Source organism: Thunnus maccoyii, chromosome 9 (assembly GCF_910596095.1).
Source record: "Thunnus maccoyii chromosome 9, fThuMac1.1, whole genome shotgun sequence".
Classification (NCBI taxonomy): Eukaryota; Metazoa; Chordata; class Actinopteri; order Scombriformes; family Scombridae; genus Thunnus; species Thunnus maccoyii.
The window spans coordinates 32,722,327-32,747,085 of record NC_056541.1 but is presented as its reverse complement, the minus strand read 5'-3'; positions in this window follow the sequence as shown (position 1 = coordinate 32,747,085).

Sequence of the window (24,759 nt, the reverse complement as noted above, 5' to 3'; positions counted from 1 at the left end):
CTCGGGGCACCTTGTGGGAACTCGTTCTCAGTGGGTGTCGGGCCAGAGTTGTCCCTTGTCACCGATTCTATTTGTGATTTTCATGGACAGAATCTCGAGGTGCAGCCAAGGGGAGGAGAGTGTCCAGTTTTGGGACCTCAGGGTTGTTTCTCTGCTTTTTGCAGATGATGTGGTTCTGTTGGCTTCAACAGAACCACATCATCTGACCTCCAGCTGGCACTGCGATGGGAATCTGTGTATTTTGCCGACCAAGACTTCAGAATTCAGCCACTTGCTGTTACTTTGCTGTGTCCAAATAATTTTGCACTGTACACTGTTGTAAAGGAGAGTAGCCCCGTACTAAGAGGCTGAAGTGGACAAAACACAGCAGAGTACAGTAATGAAAGGTTCAGCACTTGATTGACCTTATTTTAGCAGATACTGATCCTTTAAAATATAGCTCTGACCACTAACCCCCTCCCCCTCCCCTCCTCCTCCCTATCCTCCTCTCTTGCCCTGGCACTGGCCTGTGTAAGTGTGCTCAGGGGTGGGGGGGCTGAGGGAGGGGCAGAAGGGAGTGGGTGGGCAGCGCTGGGTCGGTCATGCGAGAGCAGCCGGAGTGCTTGTGGTCATTATCAGAGCAAAGTCTCAACATTGCCGCACCAATTAGTTTTGACCCAGAAGGAATAGTCTGCAGACCGGGGACGGGCATCGCTCCATCCACAGCAGATTCAGATGGACACACACAAACATGAATACATGAGAGTGAAACCTCTCGCACACACAGGCCGGCTTGCACGTGGAACATCATTTCCTTTGGTACTGTGTTTATCAGTGGGTCTCTACCTCTCATGCCCCTCATTCTGTCACACTGAATGTTTCCTCTGTCTTTTCCCATCTCAACTCTGTCAGTTCATGTGCATCCTGACAGACAGACCGGCAGACAGACAGACAGAGACAGATAGACGGGGCATGTCTTGACTGAAATGTAAATCTGGGAGAAGATGTTGAGGGTATAGAGCCCTCACAGGGACTGGAATCAGATTTGTTTTAATCAGAACGACTAACCAAGAGGGATGAAAAATTATGTGCAATGAACTCTGAGTCCATGTCCACTTTTGTATATGAGCCCTACTTTTCTTTTTTGTTAATATACTGTACGTACATTTTTATACAAGTTATTCATTGTTGAACTACAAATATATCATCATTGATATGACTTAAAATTATTTTAATACAACTCTTCTGCCTGACCTCACTGCTAACTGAGCTCTCATTGGCTGCTGAAGGTGTGTGATCCTCAGCACATCTCTAACCAGAGCTGCATTGCTTTGTCTGACCATGTCAGGATATACAGCTGTTTAACCCTTGAATGCCAGAAGTCAAGAGAAGTCAAGAAGTCAGAAGGAAGGAGGCTGGACAAAGCAAAGTCTGCCACCTGTCACATCTAGCCCTTCATGTCCACTAGAAGCTGCAGTGTTATGTTTCAGTAATGTCACGGCTCCATCGCAGTCCAGACATCCACTGAAAGCGTTTCAAAAGGTTTTGAAGCACTTTGTTCATCAACAGCCACATTTTCTTTGCCTGATATCAGACAGAATTGTCAACTCATTATACTCCATTTCCATCTTCAGTCTGACATTGCCTCCACTCTAACCGCTGTCCATGAGAGAGGGGGGATTCGATTTTTCCGTAACCAATCACTAGAGACCAACGTATCCCCCCGAATCTAATGTCACTGATGCGTAGCCATGCTTACATGCTGGTTTTATTGGGGTTTTAAGAACGGAGCGGAGCACGATGTCAGGCGATATTGAGAAGACATATCGTCTATGTAAAATAAATTTGTTAAATTTGTTCATCTGTGAAGTCTGGACCCAGGCAAACATTTTCCAATATTATTTTGAATTGTTTTGCTGATATTTTTCATGTTTTACAAGAATATTACTGTACATACACTACACAGAATGTTTATGATCAGGGTGTGAATAGAGCGTGTACACATTAGGCAGTCTGATATTTTGTATATGTACAGTTTGAATAGTGTATGTTAGAAGAGAATCTATAATATTCCTTCTCCTGCTTCACAGAAAAACAGTATTGCTACATGTACAGTAAGACAAAGTCAATCAGTGCTGACAACTACATTATAATGTGTTATAAACTTGTTACTGAATGTTTATATAATGCTTATAAATGCTAAACAGAAGCATTTAAAGTTTTCTTAATCTAATGCACCAACATGTCTTATTCTTCCCCATCTCAAGATACAGACAGTCATCTTTAATCTGTAAACAGACTGAAATTCCAGCTTTTTTCATTTAAAAAGTGAGGTTTTAAAGACTCAGTTATAAAGAGAAACAATAAGACAGAAGGAGATGTTTATTGTCATTTGAAGCATTTTTAAAAATACATACAGTACTGTGCAAAAGTTTTAGGCACTAAAAGTAAAGTGAGAATACTTTCAAAAATATTGCTATAAATTGTTTTAATTTATTAATTAACTTCTTACAAAGTTGAGTAAACAGCAGAAATCTAAATGGATAATTTAGGACCAATCAGACACCTGATGGTATTGCATAATGGATACGAATCTAAACATCTAGATTCGTATCCATTATCTTTTCCACAGTACTGCATATTATTATTTAGATAGCTGATGGTAGAGAAATGACAGGCAACAAGGGTCCCTGGCTGGACACAAACAAGGAATGTTGTGGTTGGCACCTTAAGTAGACCAGCAGGGCACCCTAATAGAATCATATTATCATTTACCAATGTTGTTGCACACTTGCGTGTCAGATTTCCAAAATCTCAGCAATGAACTTGATTAGCACAAAGTTACTGACTGCAAAAATACACCCAAGTTGTAATAAATCAAAATGATCCTTGGAGCAGGTTTATCAATCAGCCTGTATGAGCCTGGCCAATACACTGACCCAGAGTCAGATTCCATGTGTGTCTCTGCATGTAAACTCAGCTGGTCTCTCATCCTCTCTCTGCGTCTCTACTGGCTGCCAGCTCGGCCCAGGCAGACTCCTCTCTGATTTGTTAAGGTAATGATCTAATCTGCGGCCATTAGGGAGAGCAGCCTTTAGTGTTTAATGTGTGGCCAGGTGGTCCAGCTGCCAAGCTCCACAAATTAAAGGGCCCGGGCTCCGCAGTAATGAGTAATGAGCTGTATTTAAAAGCTGCCATACCTGAGCCCACTCGACCAGGCCTCAATATGGCCAGGTTCAAATGAACAACTTGACTGCTTTTTCAATTCCCCAGATGCTCAGATGAGCTCAGACTAACTGTGCACAGTGCAGCTCCACACACACACACACACACACACACACACACACACACACACACACACACACACACACACACACACGTTAAGAAACACCTGAGACACACACAGACTGTACAGACACACACCTTTAGTCTCAGGTTTCTGAGCATCCACAGTTTGGAATTATTGGTTAATATTCAATAAAAGAAATGGATTTTTTTCATCATCATTAACTCAATCAATCAACCATTCAAACTTTATTTATATAGCAGTCAAATGCAAACAAACGCACAACAAGGTAAATATGGATCTAATGCACGCCAAGATACAAGTAAAACACCATGTGACTCGTAAAATGTGAATTAAATAAATAAATAAAATATAATAGTAGGTTAGAAAGAAAAAGATTGAATAAAACCTATTTTAAAAGAATTACATGAATAAGTCAACAATAAAAAAAATGTTTTATGCATAAGGGATAAGTGTGATAAATGTATCGCAGTGCTCTTCAGAAGGTGGAAGTAGACGTGCATTTAATCTCTCGTCTCTCTTTTCAACCTCGTGCTGCTGTGAAGACATTCAGACATGAGACCAAAACGTCACATTTCCAGTCCATTAACAAGGACTTCATGTCCAGTGCAGTTTGCTTATTGTACTAGTAAATAAAGAGATAACTGTGATCTAATAGTGTAAAGATACTGGATGTTCAGTCCTCAGCGTAATCATTTTCAATATTATAATAAAACTACCTATTGTCCTGAATTTTGCCTTTTACGTTGACTGTTTTTGCATCTTGCGAAACAATGCAACCTCGTCTCTTTGTCATTTATTTTATAAACTTCTAAATTGAAACAGCAAATATCTTTTTGAAGGAAACGTAATTCTGGCTGAATTAGGTTTTCTGTCGACATAATCAGGAGAAGTTGTTCATTAATGTATCTGACAAGTCACAAACATGTTAAACTGTACGTAGGAGTCAAATGTTCAGGGACAATCTATTTCTTTTTTTTTCCCACAAACATATCCCATCTTACAATACAAAGTCGGTTCATAGTAACTGCAGCATTATTAATGACTTGAAGTACAAGACACTGCAGACAATGTGTTTAGTAACATTAAACAAAACCACAATCATTCAGTAATATGAACCAGTGCAACTAAACTTAGCCTCACATAGGAAGTGAACCTTGGTTTCTGGTGTCAAGGGGCCCCTATATATAATATGTATGTGTATATGTATGACTTCATTGTGGAGCATAATTGTAGCTTCATTCATTAGAAAAAAGTTGCAGACGAACATAATCCAGGCAGCAATAATGTTTATTAACACAACATAAAGAGGAAAACAATGTGGTCATATATAATCATTATTTCTAGGAGAGAGGGTTGCACTGTGAAGGTCAAACATTTAAACCTACGTTTGTCATGTAGAGAAAGAAAGCATCAGATTTAAGGTCATTTTCTACAGGTGTCTATTATGTTGTAAGTAAGGTTATTTATTTTATTGTGTTATAGTACATGGATGGGGGACAAAATCTGAAACTAATCAATGCTCCATTGAGTTAAGTGAATATTCATAGAAACTGAAAATGAATAAAAGCCAGTTGCAAGCAGACACTAACAGCAGTCATTGGTTACTTTTAAAGAGATGATATTTAAAAGAAGCTGCTGGTGCTCACTGCAAGTTATTAATGGTTAAACATTAAATCTGGTTCATTTGAAACACACACTTCTCAAGATATGAATGTCAGGTTCCATTTGTTGCCAGTGAGAGCATGATTTGGCTTTAATGTTTTGTTTTTTTTTCATTTAAAAAAGTTTTAAAGACTCAATTATAGACAGAAATGGCACAATAAGATGGATGGAGATGTTTTCCATCATTTGAAGCATTTTTTAAATATTACAGAAATAAGATATTAATGTTTGAATGCAAAAAGCGACACATCATGTGTATATAACATATGCTTCTGTCAACAATGAATATGTTCCACCAAACTAGTAGTTTGTCTTCATGACATAATACATTCTTAAGTGGGTAATTTCCTTACATTGGAATTATATAATGCTTACATCATATCAGGTGCTGAATGGATCTGATTTTGTGAGGTAGTTTGGAGCTACAGACATCACAGTATAGTTATCTAATGCCTGAACACTGGTGAGCCTTTACACACTCATATAGACATCATGCTCACTACTCAAGTGTGTATTCACTCAGAATCAGGAATCAGAAATGCATATACCACAAATGTGCACACACACAAACACACACACACTAAAAAAGACGTCTCCTCCTCCTGAAGTGGCCGGTGACGGCTGGTCACACTTCCATCGGTGTGTGTGACAGTGCGGGGTGAATGCATGAAGCCTGCCGTGTCGCATCATATCCACACGCCTCACACACTCACACACACTCACACACACACACACACACACACACACACACACACACACCATCAGAGCCCAGTGACTCCAGGCCTTGTATCTACTCAACCTCAGACGTTACACGCTGGAGTTTGACAGGATACATGAATTGATGGCGTACATACATCAGACCGCTTCCAGTGTATGTGCCGGTTAGATTCCTACATTTATTTATTAATTCCGCTGTATGTTTGGTTTTATATCTTTATCTATCTCTCTCTCTCTTTAAAGAGAAACCAGCAAATAAATAGTGAAAATGGGGAAAAGTACTATACCATAAACTATGCACTTACTGTATGTTAATTCTGTTATTACAGTCAGATAAATGTGAATCATTCCTGCCTATAGCATTGTTTGTCATTATATTCACAGTATTATATAGTCAAATAAAAAGGAAAATCTGCAAAATCAAGGATTATGAAATAAATAAGAGAGAAGAAGAAAAGAAAAGAAAAGCTAAAACACATGGGGTGACTTGATGCACAGATGGGGTCCCAGTAGATTTCTACAGCTTATGTATATATCTTTTGTGTATTTTTGACTAAAATAAATTTGAAATCTGTCATAATTTCTATTTTTAGCTCCCCCAAAACAGAATACAAAAACAAGCTCCGCTCAAATTCTCATGACAACTTGACACCTCCATAACTGCTGCTGTCATGAAAACATTGGGACTGAAAAGTTAGGGGCCACAGGCCAGAAGAAACTGAGAAACTAAAAATACAGCACTTGCAATACAACATGCATAATTCCATACGTTTAAGCATAGGCAGTATGCTAAACCAGTCCGCGCTGTAGAGATTTGAAATCTGTAATTCTGACTGTGTTAGTCCCATGTTCTCTGAGGTATCTTGGTTCTACACACAGACAAATTATGGATACTGCTACATTTGAACACTTTTCTTGTCTGTTTAAAAACTAATTAGATATTTGAGAGTGATTCTGAATGCCGACTCTGTGTCTGGGTCAACCCGACCGCCCATTCATGCTCCTCGTCGGAGCTGATTGACCTCTACTTCGATTTCATGCATGCGTGGTGGAGAGCTGTCATTAAGCAATGTGATTTGAATATTCAGATGACTGTTTTAATTGAAGAGAACAAGTGTTCACACATGGCGAGGCTGGCGGTGTTGTCAAACGCCTGAGGCCATGTCCCCGAGCGGCCCAGACCCATCTGATCACGGCTCAGTGGAGACCACGAGCCCACCAACACTACGGCAAAACCCTGGCTGCTTTTAATGCCCTCAGGCTTCCATCATATCCACATCACACTGCACACACACACACACACACACACACGCCTGCACGGCACAGGAGAGAAAGGAAGGGAAGTAAGAAGGAAGGCAAGACGTAGGAGAGGTGGAATGAAGAGATGAATGAAATGAGTGACAGCATAATTTGAAGCAGCAAACGCGTTGCCGTGCACAAACAAATGGAATTGAAACACTGTAAGTGAGACGGGAGCCTGTAAACAGAAAGTGAATATACTAATAGGATCCTGCTTTAGTCAGAGTAAGCAGTGTTAGTACATTTACTTCACTGGCATTCATAAACATGAGTCAGCACATGTAAGCATGACGTCTGCATTTTATATATACAATTTACATTGTTTATTGACTTACAGTGTAACAACACAAAAAAACAAGAATGTAGGTTTGTGTTCAGAAATGGAGGCAAAAATGTGAATTCTATTTATTTACATATATTCATATTAATCCAACAAATATGTATTATAATAAAACTGGTTTTCCTACCTTTTCTGATTATGTGTACATAACACCAAAATACACTGAATAAATACAACAAACATGAGAACTGTCCTCTGTTGTCTTTGCTCTGATTTATATTTAACTGTAACATTTATTTTATTAATAAAATGTGCTTATTTGAATAACACATTTCCACATTGTCACCTGCAAAATGAAATGTAAAATCAATGATTTTTTTTTCCCTCCAAAAAATGTGAGGAAGAGGTTAAAATAGCGCTTTTAGTCTGGACCCAACAAACTCCACCTATCAGAGTTTAATAGACTGATACTGCTGTGAGTGAGAAGTAGTATAATGATAACAGTTGAGGGCGGCTTCCACTTTTATCATGTCTTTTATCAACTTCTTTCATCTGGATTACAACAGTTGGACGGTAAGAGGCCACTTTTCAGAGAGACTGAGGCTCTCAAACTGTAAAACTGTAAAAGCAGAGGGAGACATGCAACCAGCATATCAACAGAGCAAATATTTCCCTCACAAAAAAATATACATATATTGTACTTAAAGTGATAAAATAAAACGTTAGGTTCAAACAATATTCTATATAACCTAATATACAGAAATTCAGTCTGCACATAATTAAAATCACTGAAAAACACAAAGTTATTTCTTACAATCATCTGATTTACAGAAATACTTGAAATGTACCATTGTTTAAAACCATACAGCAGAAAAGTACATTAGATAATTAAACTGAGCTCGTTAATGTTTACTGATGCTATTAATAGATTTAAAATGTTTAATTTATAATCAGCTGAGACAAATATACTTATTATTCATATTTAAGAAACAGTGTATACATACTATGTTATGAGAAATGTTTTTATGTTACTCTTTTCTCACTGGCAGGGGATTTTATGACTTTCTGATTTCCAATGATTTAGTGAAAATAGACAATATATATGGGATCAATACACATGTATTGGCTTGGCAACATACTGTAAGTTCTGTTTGAGGGTTTGTCTCTTTGTATTTACAGTATTGGCATATATCAGCTTTGTTTAACCCTTTACAGAAGTGCTTATGCTGTTTCTTTTTACTATACTAGCGTACCATAGCAATATCTTATATAGACTCTTGCCAGTGTTTTGCATCGGTGTGTGCATGTAAATCCAGCCAGAGAGGTGGAAAACATGTTCATCTGGTGTGTGTGTGTGTGTACACACAATAGATAGATATCACCTCCCTGTTTTCTGGAAGTTTTTACCATAAGACAAGTCTAACGTTAAATTGTCAAATTTAGCATGAAAGTTCTTGGCAGCGCTGCATTCTGCTTCGTCTGAGCGCTCTCTGTTGAGGAAAAATCCAAAACATCTTCGGCTCATACATGGATTAAGAGAATAAATATGTGCGCTACCGTTGTGCAGGGAATTATTACTACACTGAGGCTTGTTGGTTGCCAGGATCACTATGGAGAAAGAAATGGTTGAGTGATGCTGGGGTCCACTAGCCCTTCACCCCCTCACGCCTGGTCCTCTTACCGAGCTCAGGCACCTCCTGTCCTGCCCAGATCACCCACTCCTCATCCACATTAATTGGCTGTCAAAAATGTGCTGAATTAACGGATTAATGAGCGTGGATTTGAATCCTAAGTTTGGCAAAGGGGGGATGTTTCCCTGCCGTGGCGCAGGCTCCCCCTGCCTCCCCTCTCGTGTGCGCAGGCCTGTTACAGATATGCATCCAGGACATTTGAGCGGATTGCATTTCATTAGTTTGATTTGAGCGGACAGCACTAAGCTGCTGAGGGCTCTGCGCTGACAGCTAATTACAGGAATCAGCCTTGTCCACTGATAGAGAACAATGGGCTGGGATGAGCCCGCCTCGCCAGGGGGACCGGCCCTGCATACAGACCCAGCATTTGGCTCCCATATAGGCCCCAGTATGGAGAACCATTACTTGTGTTAAAGGATATGGAAAGCCTAATTGAGTGCTACCTTTCTCCTCTGCTCCGAACTCTATTTTGAGACAGAAACAGAAAGAGTGGGAGAGAGAGAGGAAAAATGGCCATCCTGCCAACCTAAAGAACGCCCCCCCCCCCTCCCACCCCACCCCAAGCCCGCCGCTATCCTCCAACCCACAGCATCCTCCATCCCAGGCTGGCCGGCCGGCCGGCCGACTGCGTGCATAGATCTGTCTGCTTCCATAACTCCGTCCATCTTTAAATCATCAACATTAAAACACGCCGCTCACTCATGTGAACACTTTCCCCCTTAAAAGAGAATTAAATGGATTAGCGCAAACGTCAGTAAATTTAGCGGTGCATTACCCTTTCAACATTCCAAATGGCAGATCGCAGTCAGACAACTGGATTAGCTGAGTTCCTGCTCCCAGTCCCTGCCTGCCGTAATCTTTTGTCAGGAATCATGTTTTTTTTTCCTCCTCTGTTCTTCCGTCGACCACGCAAAGAAGTTTTCTTTTATTTCCGTCTCTAATGATCAACTTTGTTTGTAAAGCCGAGCAAAACTACTGTGGGTCTTCTGTGTTCTTTTAAGCCACAGTACTGAGGGTAGAGGCAATTTTCAACAGGATCTCTGTCTAGTTTGTGCTCCTCTGTCTCGTTTGGGAGGCACTGATATGGCCAGTGGCTAGTGGCCAGGTGCGCTGACACAGACTATTATTTTGGGAGCGAGTAGCACCATCTCTCAGCTTTTTGTGCCATTTTCAGGTCAGGCCTTTAGGTCATTTTCCCCTACAGATTCTATCAGTCTATTTTCTGGTCGGCTGATGGAAGGTAATGACTGAGAGGCTGATGGTGGTGCTGGCTGTGCCTGCATGTGACCATGTCATCTCAGCTCAGTGACAGGGCCTGTGGTGGTCGGTGTCTGCCAGGGGAGCAGTGAGGAACAGGCAGAGCCCAACGCCTGGTCCGGGGGGTCAATGTGAGGTGGCCCCTGCACTGACTGACAGGACACTGGGGTTTGTTAGGGAGATTTGTCCCTGCCGTGGATCTCCTGTCGGCCCGGTTGTGGCACTTGTGTCAATTTGCACCCCACGCACGTCGCCAGTCTAACTGACAGGTGAGCGGTGGTATGGCGTCCTGTCCGCCTAATTGTACCCCGCAGTCCTGCCTGTGTGTGGGTGTAGAGAGGATGGCTGAGGCCTGGGCCTGTTAGTGCCCCGCTTGCCCTGGCGGGTAGGCCCAGAGCAGCCTCCTCAGCATGGGAGTAATCCAAGGTGAGGGCCTGTCGCTCTGTCAGCTGGTTGTCTACCGGCTGCAGAGGATGATGGACACGCCGCCCTGCAGAACATGCCAGATATGTATTCTGAGCCTGCCGTCTGCACATGCTGGCGTGCACGGCAAGCATGCACGTGCAAACACATACACAAACAGCCACTCACAACACATGCAAACAATAAATCAAACTCCATTTACATGAAATCCAGGGAGAGGCAGATAGATACACATGCATTTATGTCATGCACGCTGTATTCTTAAGGGAATCCAAGGCTTTCAGTGAGGGGGGGGGTGAGAGGGAGGGGGGGTGGTTATAATTGTCAAATTGTCCATCTTTGAATTCCCCAAAGAACTTTGTATGTAAATATGTTGAACACAATTCTAAAGCCATTCCTGTTTTGTTTTTTTTCTCCAGCTAGGATACATGATAAATGGGCAAGAATTAATGTCACAAGACTCAAAATACACCCATTCCTCCCTTAATACACACTCTCGTCATGTAAGCTGTCTCCCTGAATATTAAAAAATAAAAAGATCCAACATTTGCGACATACAAACAGCAAATGAAACCCCTCCTAATCCAGCATTTGGTTCCTCCCCCTGTTATTTTATAATCATTTTCAGAGGGAATCGATGATGTTTGCTTGTTTGAAGAACAGTGTGAAGAGGCGTGTGTGAGATGTGTGTGTAGGTGTAGGGGGGGGGGGGGGGGGGGGGGGGGGGGGTGTTGGTTGTCGGGGAGGTGTGCCATTTCCTGGCTCATGAAGGCCTTGGTGCCAGCTGCACGGGGCTGGTGCTGCTTCCTGGGGGCAGATGCCTGCAGTGCTGCCTCCATGATCCCAGCTCTGTTCCTGCACCAGCCCCTGCAGTCTGCTTCACGCCCCGGGGGGTTGGGGGGGGGGGGTGAGGTAGAAGGGGTGGGGGGCCAACACACACACACACACACAGTCACACTGAGCACAGACTGGAAGTGCAAATACACACATACTCCCTCTCTCTCTCTCTCTCTCTCTCTCTCTCTCTCTCTCTCTCTCTCTCTCACACACACACACACACACACACACACACACACACCTCCTAGGCTCTGGAGCATTAATTAGGCAGTCTACAAGTCTGCCACACCATGGTCTACCTCCATCACATGCTGGAAAACAGGCAGAGAGGGTGAAAAGCACAATTCAACACACACACACACACACACACACACACACACACACACACACACGGCAGAATTCTGAGGAACTGGGAGGTGCAGCTGGACCCGACAACAGAGACATGAAGAAAAGAAGAGATTGCAGTCGCTTTTTCACCTCTGAACATCAGCTCCTCCTCGCCTTCAACCGGCTCGTCCATCGCTTTCATCACCCATTCCCTCTGTCTCCCCTCGCCTCTCCCGGCACATTGTTACTGACACCACACTGGCATCCAGAGGACCCACTGGGTACTGCAGCCTCTTCGCCACAGTGTCAGCCCCTTCCCCCCCTCCTCCAACCACCACCACCACCACCACCACCACCAAGTCTATAAATAGGCTCTAATTAACCACAGCACTGTACCTTTGGAGATGTTGTTTGGAGTGGGAGAGTGTGTTTGTTGTCTTGTATCTATAGAAGTTGCTCCTCTCAGGGACTGGAAGAGGGCTGAAGGTCTCTTTGCATTTTGATCATAACACAGATGTAAAGTGGAGTAGAGTGACCAAATAATCCATCCCAGTCAGTGTCTGTAAACCCTGCAGAGGAAGCTGCTTTGATGCTGCGTTAAAGAGCTGCTAACACCAGTAAAACAATTTCATCAGTCGGGATTTTGGTGGAGAGTTTTAGTGTCCCGTGATGTTCAGATGCTTTTCTACCCTGAGAGGAAAATGTTTAAGGAGGAATTAAGACAACATTACATTTGAATTTAAAAAATATGACCACTACCTCAAAATATCTGTATTTCTCAAACTAGGACTATTTTTGGTGCATAATTATTACAGTAATAACCCTTTATGTTTCAGTATGTGTGCAGTATTTCTACACTTCTACTCATCAACCCATTGATTATGGCAGCTGATTCCTCTTAAAGGGCCATGACACTGTTTTTGCATGTTTTATTCCATTTATAAGAAATCACTTACATTCATATTTACATGACTGCTGAAACTCCTGCAGGTTTTAAAATAAATGCATTTCATGTCTTTTATCCTTTTTTTCATGACAGATATGGATTTCACTGAAGAGTTGTACTAAATGAACTCAATTTAAATGAACTTTATACTTGATTAGTAAAATTAGTTTGCAACCACATTATCATATCAGGTGGATCTCAAGGTTGGGAAAAGATACCTCAACTTATTATACTGGATATGTACTTAATATTATGAGCTTTATTTACTTATTATTGAAATAATTTTCCTCCATATTATAATTACTGCTACTTCTGCTGTATGTTGTTGAGGTTTTAAAGCCCCCTGAGACATATTTATGATCTGGGGTTTATATTAATACAACTGACTTGAGTGTTTCAAATTCCAAAATATTCTTTATTTTTGAATAGTGAAACTTGTAATTCAAGTAATCAGGTCAGGCCTGTTTCTATTAGGTAGCGTTATCATAGTGTGAAAACGCAGCTGAAAGTGCAGCTTGATTTGAAAAGTCAGGACTGCGGTAGAAACAGACATGATGAGACTGAACTCAAGCAAGTTTTAAAGTTGATTTTTAAAGCAGAATGAAATAAAAAGTCATCCAATGAATGTCTCGAAGATCAGAAAAGCATTCAATAATGCAGTGTGCTATGATATGAGTTGGAAAACGGTCTGCAGTAATGTACAGTAAAGTATCATTTGTTGTAAATATGCTATCACATACAAAAACATCTGTCATCCTGAATTGAATCACGGTGTATTTTTTGTGTCATCTTTATGAATATTTCTTCTCCATTTTTCCTGAAGAGGCGACCTCGAACTCAAGGATACTAATTGATTAAATCAGCAAGAAGTGAACAGAATAATGTGGAGTCAGACTCCTGACAGTGTGGATCCTGCACGCTGAAAAAAATTCTCCCTCTCAGTGTGCAACGGGGCCGGCTGCAGAGGGCTGTGGCAGCTGTCTGAGCGCGTGTTTTGCCCATATGGGGCAGAAATGCTCATGGTGCACTGATTTCCGATAGGTCTTCACCTCCTCTGCTGCTCATGGCCTGCGGCTCCTTCCTCCTTCTCCTCCTCTGCGCTCAATCAATTGACTGCCGCCGCTGACCAGCTCCCACAGCACGCTGCTGGGGGAGGGAAGTTATTGGAGTCGTGTGTGAGTTGAGTGTGTTGCTGTGTGTGTGCACATAAGATACCTCCAGTGGGGTTGTACGAGCAGAAGTATTTGAATAATCTGCAAATAACATAATAATCTAAATCTTAATCTTCAGACAGGAAAACACCAGATAAAGTCTCCACACTAGATTTCAGTGGAAGTTTGCAATGTTGATGATGTGATTCTGTGTTTAAAAATGTATTCCTAAACATTTTAGTTACCTTTACTCTGAAAAATGGAAACAACACGTTCTCGTATTATACGGTATATGCAGGCCAAGTCTGTCTTGGCACAGTGGGGTTCTTTGTAGTTTTTTTTTCTTTGCACATTAAAGTCATTTTTTATGAAAGCTTATTATTTGATATTTACACAGAGACATTCACATATATAAAACATACTTTTACCTACATATACTCCAATATAAATGAATTTAAACTAAACAAACACTTGTGCAGGAGAGGTAGGAAGCTCTCTGAAAAACTCAAGACAAGACAAATGGAATTATATTAAATAAAAAAATGTGCTTTTGAAACTTTCTCACACTGTTTCTGGAGCTTTTTCCATCACAGGGATTGAGATTCACTCCAATTACATTATAATTTTACATTATTTGAAATATGCCTTCTCTAACAGGTTTATCTATGAAAACCAACACAAATGTAATGTGTTTGAGTTTATTTGGTGCAACGGTGCAAATTACTGCGAGCAAGTAATGTGATTTACATCACGTGTACCAGCTGCATGTATGAGGTGTCCCAGAGGTTTAGGGAGTCAATTAAGTTACATTTGTACCTCATAGTCCAGTATATCTTTAGTCACTAGAAAAACCTCCAGTTGAATGAAGTCACTGTGGGGATGTGAAAAGTCACTAAATCTAGACATACAGCAAAATAACTCACAACATATTGATCATAAATGGCTTCCAGAATTTACGTTCCAACTACTCAACTGAATTTGAGGTATTTTTAAGTAAACTCTACTCAACAGTTTATCTAAGAAGTCTGTAAACTGGACAGCGGGCTCAGTGTCAAAAAAGAAAAGTGCCATCTCATAATACAATGAATTTCCTTTTATTTTACACTGTAATTTTACTGGGAACCATAATAGATAGTTTAGATTTTTGGGTGGATGATGCACGAAGACTGTACACAAATGAAACACTAATGTTAGCCTGTTAGTTAGTATTAGTTAGTTCTTATTGATGCTCAGTTATTTAGATAAGTTAACTGAAATTGTGTAGATGTATGTGTAACGTCATGGTTCATATAATTCTTTTGGTTTTGTGTGTGTCACATGACGCATTTTGTGTTTTGTCATTCATGAACTGTATGCCAACAATAATTTAGCACAAGTGCTTTTATTTAATTATGCTGTGAACATATGTATAATGTGTTGATAGGTGGTTACAGGCTGTTTACTGCTTATTAACATTATTTACTTATTTCTGAAGATTCAGCACAGAGTAGATGATGAATGATGGTGAATGAACGATCAAAATCTGCAGAAAAATAGATATCAATTTTCATTTTCCCACAATCACAGCTGTTATTCCAAAACCTGTACAGAAAAACACACACACAAGCACGCACATATGCACACACACACACTCACACACACGGTTTGTTCAACTGTTTTTCTGTTGTGAGGTTTCACCTTTGAGACATGGGAGCTGTAGATACCAGGTGTGTGATAGAGAATATCTTCCTCAGGGAGCGCAAGGTGCCTGCTGTCATGGCCACCAGCACAGGTGTGTGCCAGTGTATGTGCGAGTGTGTGTGTGTGAGTGTGTGTGTGGCCACCACCCCCAGAGAGCTGGTCAGCTGTTGTTTCATGCAGGAGATTACACAGCTTAATCAGGCAGCCGGATCAGGTGCAGCTGATGTAAAGAGTGTAAAATCTCAACACACACACACACACACACACACACACACCCCTCCCTTTACACCCAATTAGCCCCGTTACCAGGCCCTCCACACCAGGGGACCATAGACACACCCACCATATACAGGTAAGCACAACTCCACGCATGTGCAGGCCCATGCATGTAGCATAATCCACACACACACACACACACACACACACACACACACACACACACTGCACAGTGCAATCACAAACAGGTCACATGAAATTTAAACTAGACCAGTCATTTTTATAAAAAAAAAACAACAGATCTCATACAACCAGTGTGGCCAAACACTGATATGATGAATCTGATGCAGTTTTATTGATTCATTAGAACTGATCAATATGAGCCTGATAACCTGAACTGATTCTAATTAGGCAAACAAACATGGAAAAAGGATGCGAGATGGTCCATTGAATTAAAAAAAACAAAAAAAAACAAAAACAGACATCTGTGGAATTGAAATAGAAATTAAACCGAAACCAGGGAACAACTTGTTTTTTGCTTTTATTGTTATATCTATTTTTTTTTATTTTATTTTATGTGTAATAAATGTTACCATTTGATGTACTATCTATCTATCTAGATAGGGCAGATAATATAGATATGAAAAACAAGTGGTTTTCTGGTTTTGGTTTAATTTCTGCTGATTTGAAGATAAAAACAGGAAACAGACCTACATGGACCAAAGATCATTATCATTGTTTCACTTGAGTTTTATCATCCCAGTGCTGTTTCTGAGGTTTTTCTATCCTAACAACATACTATGTTGACAAACCTATTTTTGTATTTTATACTAACTTGAAAGAATTTGGCCTGCAGCAGACTCAGTCCAACACTATCACTGGTATGTGTGGGCATTATGGTCCAATATCCATGCTTCTTTATGGCAAAATTACAGTATATGTATGGAATACTTTGTAAAAGTGTACACAAAGTCAAGCAAAAGAAAAACACTTAAAACTACTCATGATGATGAGACTGTGGCCTTTATTCAAAACATCTCGACAGCTGTTTTATGTTGAATTACCTCGTAATAAAAGCTTTCATCTCTGGACTTTAAAAAAAAATCTCAGAGAAACAGACAAACTGAGAAATATTTGAGGTGATATTTTACTGCTCATACTGTTCAAGGTCGTAAACTTTACATATTGTTGTATGATGTCCATTACTGAATCTGTCTTACACTATATTTTAGAATTTACCATTATCTCAATAATTGTCACTTCAGTCTTGCTAATTGATCTAACTTGGCCGTTGAGTCGAGTAAGGGAAAGATCAATGTTTGTATTTAAAAAAAAAACAACTTTATTTGTTTGGGGAAGGTTTGTTAACGGTGGTTGAAAGAAGAACTACTTGGTCAAAGTCAGGAATAAATTGTGGATCATGTTTAAAAGAAAAGGGAAATGACCAGTGGTCTTCTGTTAACGCGTCATTACACCTTCAAGTGGAAGATTTGTGGCTGTATGACATCACACTAGTCTCGTCTTTGCTCCTGACAAACATAAAGTCATAATTCACACAACCATTACAGGTCAATTAAACAAAAAACACGTCACTTTTAGATGTTTGAACAAATGACTGATGCTGTCTATTGTTTTTCTTGAATTTAAGGTATGTACTAACCAAAGGAATGTCACTAATATTGAATATACCGAGTTTATTATTGATAAAATGAGGTGGTGTAGCTGGCGTATAAGCATATAGCATATATGAAACAAATATATTCTGGTGTACAGATGATCAAAAATGTAATGTTTGATTAACTTTGATGTGTTGAAGTTTGCTAACTTTGTTTCAAAAGCCTGTAAAAGACGGATTATTTCATTAATATTTACTCTCCAGTGTTATAAATGTTTCTGTCAGTGATTTATGAATTTTGTTGTACATAATGATGGTCTGAAGATTTGATTGTAAAAGTTGTATAAGTTGTTTCTCTTCTTTCTGTATATGCAGCAATCTGAGCCTGGCTTGTATGAGTTTGTGGTATCTTGTAGGCCAGTGCAGGCTGGACATAGTTATATGCATAACACTGATAAAAATGTAGTTCATTCATTCATTCATTCATTCACAGTTATAATAACCTTGTACTTTATACACTGAATATTGAACGTTATTCATTTACTCAGCCCTAAAAATTGTTGACAAAAAAGAGAATTATTCTGCACAATTCTACTTTGAATGGAATCCAAGAAGAAAAAAAAGAAAAATATGGAGCCGCAGATGGAAAGACAGGACAGTATGCTCACCACTAGTAAACCACAACATGTAAAATAATACTCTTCTATGCAATTTTCCAACAGCCAGATCAAAATTAGAGTATAAAATAAGTCAGGGTGACAAAGTCAGGGTTAAAATTGTGCTTAATCTATACAGTTTAGTGTGGATGTGATTCTAAATTTTGACAAATGTTTATCTCAGGATTGATTTTGCATACCTTCACATCATTTCAGCAGCAGCATTATTGTTTTATTTTTGAGGGCTTGTCTGCAGAAAACTAAGAGTGCTGATGATTTAGTTTGGAAGAAATGATGGCCGAACAAAAGATGTCTCAATTCCACGACAGACTGCAACACATCAAACAAAAAAAAAAACTAAGTTGATAGTGTCCCCTGTCCTCCCCCAACTCACTGTACAGTCATCCAGCCACCCTTCAAACTTCAACCCATCCCTCCGTGCCTTCATATTCTATAAACTGAGACTTGGAACTGTTCCGCTGAGCCAGAGACAGGCCTCTGAGATTCAGCGTGTCGCAGATTTTCGGAGACTCCTGCAGTGTGTCTTCTGATGTGTCCTGAGGGCTGACAGAAAGACAGACACAGCCTGTGTGGCTGTCGTTGCTTCTGTCTCTATCTTTATTTTCCTTAAGCACTCTCTCTCTCCTCCACTACCTCTCTCTCTCTCTCTCTCTCTCTCGCTCTCTGATGCCACTGTCTGTCTGGAGATTAATTAAATGGCTACCCAGCCAGCCACCGCCACATCAGCCATCATCAGCCATCATCAGCCTCTCTTCGCCATCAGCTCCCTGCTACAGTGGCACCGGAGAGAGTGCGTGTCCTTCCGTGCGTGCGCAGCTACACACACTATTAAAATGATCAGTTCATCTTTGTTTTGTGTGTGTGAGTTCTACTCGGTGTGTACGGTATTTCACTGTGTGACAGTTCAGTGTGTTCACATGTTCCGGTGTGTAATTGTGTGCACGTATGTGTGAGTTGCACAGGAAATTAATTTTGTGGTGCCTATGTGTGTGTGTGTGTGTGTGTGTGTGTGTGCTTGCAGAGTTGTCCAGTATGTGTGGATATGTGTTTAGTTGCTAGCGACTCCACAGAAGTCCAATTATATTTGTGCTTATGCGCCTGTGTTTTGTGTGAATGTGTATGTACAGTTCGCCTATATACTGTATATGTATGTGTGTTTCTCTTGTGTGTTTTCTACGTCTGTGTGGCTTCTGCTGGATGAGCCACGCTTCAGTAGAGAGTTATGCCACAGTAGCCGTCAAATCTCGCAGCAGCGCAGATGACTGTGGGGCGGTTACATGGCAGGTGTGGGGGGGGGGGGGTTGCAGTGGGATGTCGGATCTGAGTGTTTATTGTTTGCCATTATTGTTGTCATTACGGCTAGCGCTGGCATCAGTGGTGTGTGTGCTCCAGCCAGTCTTATCATTACCATCCCGCCTCGCCGTGGTTCTCCAATTGTCAATTCACCGTACAGATTCCCCTGCTGTCACGCCGCTGAAGGCTTCCTCTTTCCCCTTCCCTTCAGTTTTTCCTCTTTCTCCTTTGTTCTTTCCAGCTCTTCGCCACGCTTTAAGGAAGTGTGTGAACATAATGTGTGTGTGTGAGTGAGTGAGTGTTTGTTGGGGGGTGGGGGGTCAGTGAAACTGGCAGCTAAGACCGGCTCCGCTCGGCTTTTCAGGCCTTAATTGAGACATTCTGTCAGAGTGACAAACACATTTGCATGCAGTGTGTTTTTCAGGATGTGCTTTTTTTTCCAGTTGCTCACCACTCTGTTAATAAGCTTTCCATCACTCACATGAAGAAAAGTGTACATACATACACACACACACACACATACATACAGTCTCATGTATACAGTATGCACACTCATACTGTATACACAACTGTATAAGGAGCTGTTGGAAATGCTTGTTACTCTCCATTCGGACACTAATGAGAAGGAGAAAAGAGAGAGTTGGATGAAAAGATGCAGACTTAAACATTTAGCTAACTGATATTATCCAGAATCTACAGTTCAGCCATGCTAGCTACTCTGTGAGGCTGTAGGCACAGCGGTGCTATGAGCTTTTAATGCTAACACCCACATGCTACCATGCTCACAATGACAACACTAAACATGCTGATGTTTAGCAGGTGTTTACCATATTATTACCATATTCGCTATCTTAGTTTAGCATGTTAACATTCGCTAATTAGCACTAAACACAAATTACAGCTGAGTCTGATGGGAAGTACTGGACAAAGTGAAATTTCCTAAATGGAAAATTAAGGGATAATCAAAATGATTACAATTCATCCCATGGGGAACATAAATGTCTGACACAAATTATAAGGCAGTCCTTACAATAGTTGTTGAAGAGTTTTGACCAACCCATATTGTCATCCCTAAAGGTCGGTAGCGTGGCTAAAATTCAGACTCAGCTGCTGGTTTAGCATCTGTAGCATCCTGAAGGTCCAAATCTGTGTCAGATGCTTCCCCTTTCTGTAGCAACACCTCCATGTTTCAATCAAATATCCATCTCAAGTAAGTTCAATAATGATACATAGCTACAGGAAAATTTAATTACATCCGGTCTGTGTTGGTGGTTTATATTAGTGATGTGCAAGTCACGAATGAATTGTTTGAATTTGTTCGAATGACTCTTTCTACTGACTCAGGAGTGACAAGTCCTCATCTCCACTAGTTCGTTCACTGACTAACCTCTCCTACCTGCTAGCAAGTTAGCGCGAACTGCAAAAGATGTCACTACTGTGCAACTCTTATATTAACTGTACTTGTGGAAATGTATTAACCTAGCCCTGTGAGAAAAGCAACCACTTTTGTGCTTGTTCTAGCTCAGTGCTCACTCTCCCTGCCCTGACCTGAAGTCTAACTTGGGCTGCATGAATGACTCGTTCACTCACAAGTTCCATGCCACAGTCACAGGGTCGCCACCTGTCCTGTAAAATACGGAAATGTCACATAAAATACAGAATCATCCCGTAATAGGAAACAATTTTTGAGAATCAGTTTAGTGCAAGTCTATGGGAGAGAAATATTACAGGTTAGACTAAGACTTAAGACAGGGCGATTTTTATGAGTTAGAAGGAAACCCTCCTACTCCGTTATCCTTCAGCCTGTCTGTTATCTTATGCTCCACTACCCAGAGAATGTGCTTCTCATTGGTCATGAGAGACAGCATTACTACGACACTCAGCCAATCTGTGCCATCTGCGTCAAACCAATATGGCATCCCAGGTATGGACACCCAGTGAACTGCTCTGCAAAGTTGACTGTTATGGTAAACTTCAAATCTAAACCTCCAGAAAATTAAATGAGCTAACGTTAGGGTGGCTTCAAGTGAAGAGTAACCAGTTCCAGGCTAATCGCTGGAGTGCCAAAGGTCACAGAACCGCCATAGACAAACAGAGTAAAGGACATGGAGGACATGGACAAGGTAAGCATGAGTTTTGTTTGTAAATGTGTCAGCATATTATGTAATACGATTGCTTTTCTCTGCTTGGACAAGAAGATCTGAATAAATATTTGCATAGATGATTGCAAAACAGAAATTATTCGGCGTGCAGACCTATGAGTCCCACATTTTAATATGTGGGCAATTGCGCATGTTGTGTTGAGTATCTAAAAATAATTGTTAATTGTTTGACATGCAGGGCTGTAAGCCTCACAGCTACATGGGCATTTCAAGACCAGCGCGGTCCAGCTGAGTGTGCACATTTAGGCCAAAATCTAGCTGCATGGCTGGGACACGTTTTATTGCTGTCATTTCATCTGCTTATTATTTGCTGACATGACTACTCGTTGTTGAGCCAGAGTTGGTCTGGTAAATAGGTGAAGCCATTGCAGTTTTCTTGATGTGATTAAGTATGGTATGGACAGGACTTCTCACAACCAAGTATGTGGGCATATCTTTAGATAAGTCAACTACTGAAGGGTAATGCAGGTGTAAGACCTGTCATTTTAGACAAAATAAGCAGGGCTCAACATTTACGTTTTTAAGCACTTGTCCTTCGGACAAGTAAATTTACCTTTCACTTGTCAAGGCACAAAAGTCACTTGTCTGGGTAAAAATGACAATAATTTACTGTTTGTATTTTGTTTGCGATTGCAGAGTGCCGAAAGACGAACAGTTGAAAGCATCCTAACAGTGTAAACACATAAATGATTCAATTTGTGACTTTTCTTCATTACTTCCCTGTTAATGATCTTTTCAGATTGTGAAGCACTTTGTAAAGTCTGTTTCAATATGAGCACAAAAGGTTAATCATTGATCATCCTTCTGACATTTAAACATGATGATTGACAACTTTTCCCCCTGTATATTTTTTCAGGGGGGACAGGCAGTTGCCTGATAGAACAAAGGGAAACATAAATAATGATGATTTAGCAGCTGATTCTCCATTTTTTACCACTTATACTTATGAAAAAGTGTTAGGCATCATATCAAAAGCCTTAACGCTGTCTAAACTGAGTGACAGCGTAGAAAGTATTCACAGTATAATTAACAATCTTCTTGCAAAGGTAATTATTTAGTCATCAAATCAAAAAATGCTTGCTATCACTGCCTTTTTTGAGGATGAACTACAAGATAAATATAGCGTGTGTGTGCTGTAGACTATCTGGATGCTGCACTGCCCTCACAGTTGAGTTCCACCTTTTTCATTCCATCAACATCCGGTGGCCTAATTGTCTTAATCAATGGGGACTGGGAGTGGGTGGAACTCGTTGGTTCAGTGCATTGACTGTATATAAATATGGATGTCATGACAGCTGCCCAAAAGTTAAGTCAATCATCTCGATCACCCCCTGGTGGCCGGCTGCAATACATGTATACATGGAGGGGGCGGGACTTATGACCTATTATTATTGTTGTTGTTCAACCCAACCAGTCAAGGCAGATGGCCGCCCACCTAGAGTTCTGCTCAAGGTTTGTTCCCATTAAAGGTGTTTCTTGCTTGCTCTCACATTCTTGCTTTTCCTTGGTCTCTCTGTCTTGTTTTCTGGGAGATGAAAGATAAATTATGGACATTTTAAGCACTCTTTATAAAATTCAATCTTGCTACAGCCAAGTGGGAGAGCAACTTTCCCCTTCATCAACATTACCATGTTTTACATGCTGCAGCAGAGCCTAACCATGGTGCCTCTATTCACAATCCGCCAATCCTTCCCCTTTGTCATATGACCTTATCTCTCTACCCACTGGAAAAAGCCTCCCGGTACCAAATGCATTATGTCTTGCATGTTTAATCACATTATATCTGGGCCACACAGCTTTATTCCTCAGACCCTATTCTGCATTCAATGAGGTCCAAACTAAGCAACAGAGGGAGAATGTATTGTAATGAATGCCAAAGCTGAGCACTAAGAGGTATTTTGTTCTTCGAGCTCTTAAGGAATATGGATTATGAATGAGGGCGGGATCAGACCTGCTGTGGTTTCAATATGTATGAATCTTTTCATATGCACCAAGCCGACTCCTTTATCTGCCACAGCAGGTGAGGAGAGAGGCAGCACTTCTGACATTGGTGAAGAGCAGCCACATGGGTTAGGATTTTTAAGCCCTGTGCTGGGCTAGAAAATAATGCTATTACTCATTGAGCACTAGTTAATTAAACATTAAATTCATTTTTTACTATATCGCCAAAGTTGGTGATTGCTAGGCGCCTAACAACTATCTTGCTATCATGTCCTTGCCATTGCAACCTATAGATATATATATACATATCAGAGGAGGCTCATCCATAGAAGCAGATTAGGTTGTTCCTCCTTTATTGAGAGGCAAGAGGGAGATCAAAATATAAAAAAATAATACTTGGTATAAAATATTTTTTCTCTCTTCTTTGGAAAAAATCCATTATTGAAATTCTGATTAAAATGCTTCAACGGCGACACCTGCAGGGCAGGAGGAGAAAGGGCAGTCTGTGTGAAGCGGTGGTGGGGGGCAGTGGGAGCATGGATGTATTATAAGAGCTGGATACTGGACTAAAAATGGCACCCATTCAGTCCTATAGGAATTGCTCACCTGGTGCATACACCAAAAAAAGTTTCTAGCTTCCGCGTTGTGCCGCCCACTGAATATGTGCACTAGTGTTTCCCCCGCTGACCCCGCTCGCGAGCTCCCACTTGGCCCATAGACTTTACATTGTGATGACGTCACAGATTTTTAAATCACTTTTCTCGGCTCGAGGAAAGTTTTACAAATATAAAACCTCCATGGATCAAAAGTTCATAATAGAAAGAGTCATAACTGACCTTGTTGCAGTTCGAGGTGTCCTGTCAACAGTTTTACAGGTGTCTCTTTTACAATGGTAGTCTATGGGGAAAATCCTTTTTGGGCCACAGGGGGATTTTTCGCTGCAATACCGCGAGTGGCCACTGGGAAAAATTGGCTGCAAGGCTGAGCAGTGGCGCCCTCTCCAGCTCTTATTATACACTATGAGTGGGAGGCAGAGGAGGACGAGCTCCTGCTGTCCTCCTCAGGGCGGGATCTCTTACATCAATTTAATGTACTTTTTTTTTCATGCTAATCTGTGATTGGCCAAGACATGTGAAATGACGCTCCAAGGGAGGACATCCTCCCTAACCAATCAACAACCAGAATGCAATATTGACATCGCATTGGTCCGATGATAGTTTCCAGATTTCATCTTCAATTCTCTACCACTGTAGTACCTGAGTGTGACAAACTGGTAAGAAAAGAAGAGCTGTAAGA